Below are 3,004 nucleotides of genomic sequence, written 5' to 3'. Positions count from 1 at the left end.
GAACAGAAATGGAATTTTTAAGAATTAGTTGAAAAGAAATGTTAGAGATCAAAAATACTGTAACAAAAATGAAGAACATTTTCGATGGGCTTATTAGGATACGGGTTGTGGCTGAGGAAAAAATCTCTGAGCTTGAGGATATAAAAACCAGGACAGAATATCCAAGACAAAAAGTGTAACATACACATAATGGAAATACCAGAAAAAAACCCAGAACAGAACAGAAGCACTAAAGCCTGAGAATTTCCACCAAATTAATGTCAGACACAAAAACAGAGACCCAGGAAGCTCAGAGAACAACAGGCCGGATAAATGCCACCAAAAAAAAAAAAAAACCACCTAAGCATACCATATTCAAACTTCAGAAAATCCAACATACAGAAAAAACATTGAAAAAACCCACAGGGAAAAAACATCTTACCCGTGAAGTAACAAAGGTAAGAATTACATACTTCTCAGAAGCCAGGAATGCAAGAAGAGAGTGGAGTGAAATACTTACAGTACTGAGAGAAAAAACCACGAAGCTAGAGTTCTATGCTCTATGAAAGTATCTTTCAAAGGTGAAGGGGACTTTTTCAGACAAACAAAAATTGACCTGCCTTGCAAGAAATGTTATAAAGAAGCTCTTCAGAGAGAAGGAAAATAATGTAGATCATAAACTTGGATCCAAATCTACCATCAGAGAATGAATAAGTGAAAGTAAAACTTTTAATTTTTCTTTTTCTCAGTTGCTCTAATAGATAACAGTTTATTCAAAATAATAATATCAACAATGCATTCAGTTATGTATGCTTATATATAAGTGAGATAAAGGACAGGCGGGAAGAATAGGAGTATTTCATTATTATAAGGCAGCTGCACTATCTGTGAAGTGGTATAGTGTTATTAACTGGACTTGAATATTTTATAAATGTACATTTCAAACTCTAGGGCAACCATCAAAAATGTAAAAACAAAATAAGCATAATTGATATGACAGGAGAGGGGAGAATTTGGAATCATATAAAATTAAAATGCTCAATTAAAACCCCAAAAGGCAAAAAAAAAAAAAAAAGTAGGAAAGACAAAATAGGAAAAAAAGAACAAGGGCAACAAATAGAAACTAGGAACAAACAGGTAGATATTAATCAAACAATATCAATAATCACTTTGAATATCAATTGTCTAAATATACCAATTACAAGACAGATTGTCGGAGTGGATCAAACAACAAGACCCAGCTATCTGCTGTCTAAAGGAAATGCATGGAGAAAGATATATCATACTAACACCAATTAAAAGAAATCAGGAGTAGCTACCTTAATTTCAGATAGAGAGGACTTCAGACCAAGGAAAGTTATCAGAGATAAAGAGAGGTATTACATAATGATAAAGGGGTCAATATTTCAAGAAGACAAGCAATCCTTAATGTATGTACCAAACAACAGGGTGTCAAACTACTTGAGGCAAAAAGAAGAACAGCAATGAGAAACAGATGATTCCAGTATTATTTTGAGACTTCAACACCCCTCTCTCAGAAACGGACAGAGCCAGCAGGCAGAAAATCAGTGAGGACGTAGCTGAACTCAAGAGCACCTTCAATCAACTGGATATAATGGACATCTATACACTACTTCATCCAACTACAGCAGAATACACATTCTTCTCAAGCTCACATGGAACATATACCAAAACAGACCACATTCTGGGCCATGAAACACAACAAATTTAAAAGAATACAAATCATACAATGACAACTCTAATTCCGTTCCAAAAGGCTCTTTTGCCAGACAGCCTTTGAGTGGGGCCTTTCCCTATGTTAGCGCCTAATTACCCGCTGAAGCCCAGCTCACTTCCCCTGTTGCTTTCTCCCGTCTCCCTGCTTACTTTCTTCAGAGGATTTGTCTGTAATTTTATTACAACAGCTAGTTGATTTACACGTCTGCCCCACTGGAAGGTCAGCCCCAAGATGGCAGCTCTGTTGCTCTCTGCTGTACCCTCAGTCCCCAGGAGGAATGTCTGTCTTAGCCCACAGGTGCCCTCAACAGGTACTTCTTGAATAAATCAATAAATGTCCCTGAGCCAGCATCTCACTGCCGAGCTGTGTGCAGGGAGAACTAGGTTACCTGATAAACCTGGCTCAGTCGTGGCTGTCCCAATTCTCGGTTAACAACAATGGAGTAGAAAAATATGCTCATGGGGCTTCCCTGGTGGCGCAGTGGTTAAGAGTCCGCCTGCCAATGCATGGGACACAGGTTCCATCCCTGGGCCGGGAAGACCCCACACGCTGCAGAGCAACTAAGCCCGTGCGCCACAACTACTGAGCCTGCGCTCTAGAGCCCGCGAGCCACAGTTACTGAGCCCTCGTGCCACAACTACTTAAGCCCATGTGCCTAGAGCCCGTGCTCCGCCACAAGAGAAGCCACCGCAATGAGAAGCCCGCGCACCGCTACGAAGAGTAGCCCCCTCTCGCTGCAACTAGAGAAAGCCCGCGCGCAGCAACAAAGACCAAAAATAAATTTTAAAATAAATAAATAAATTTTTTCAAAAAAAAGAAAGAAAAATATTCTCAGAATCGCCCCAAGAGAGAATTACAAACTTTAGAAGTCACCTAGTCTTCTGCCTCCCACACATGAGGCCCCACCCCTCCACTTTCCCCAGCGCTGGCCTGCGCCCCTTCCATCACCCCCAAAGAAGCCCCCGCACTTGGGCACCCACTCCCACACAAGACGCCCGCCCCACACCTATGGTCCACCCACCGCACCTGAGCACCCTGCCCCCATGCCTGCACCCCGCCCCACACGCCTCAGGCCCCGCCCCCACGCCTCAGGAACGCTTCCCCAGTCGTTGCCCCCGGCCGCCCAGTCACTCCCCAAGGCCTACAGCCGCTTGAACCCTGGCTCAGTCCCGGGGCCAAAGCCCACCCCAGACTCCGGCTATTGGAAGCCCCAGGCCGGCCCGGTCCGGATACTCATTGACCGGCAGTACTCTCGCCCGGCACTGCACTAGCCAGCCAGCCCCCGGC

The sequence above is a fragment of the Balaenoptera borealis genome (assembly GCF_965194805.1).
Source record: "Balaenoptera borealis genome assembly, chromosome: 13".
Taxonomy (NCBI): Eukaryota; Metazoa; Chordata; class Mammalia; order Artiodactyla; family Balaenopteridae; genus Balaenoptera; species Balaenoptera borealis.
The sequence above is the reverse complement of the archived record's forward strand: the minus strand, read 5'-3'. Positions refer to the sequence as shown.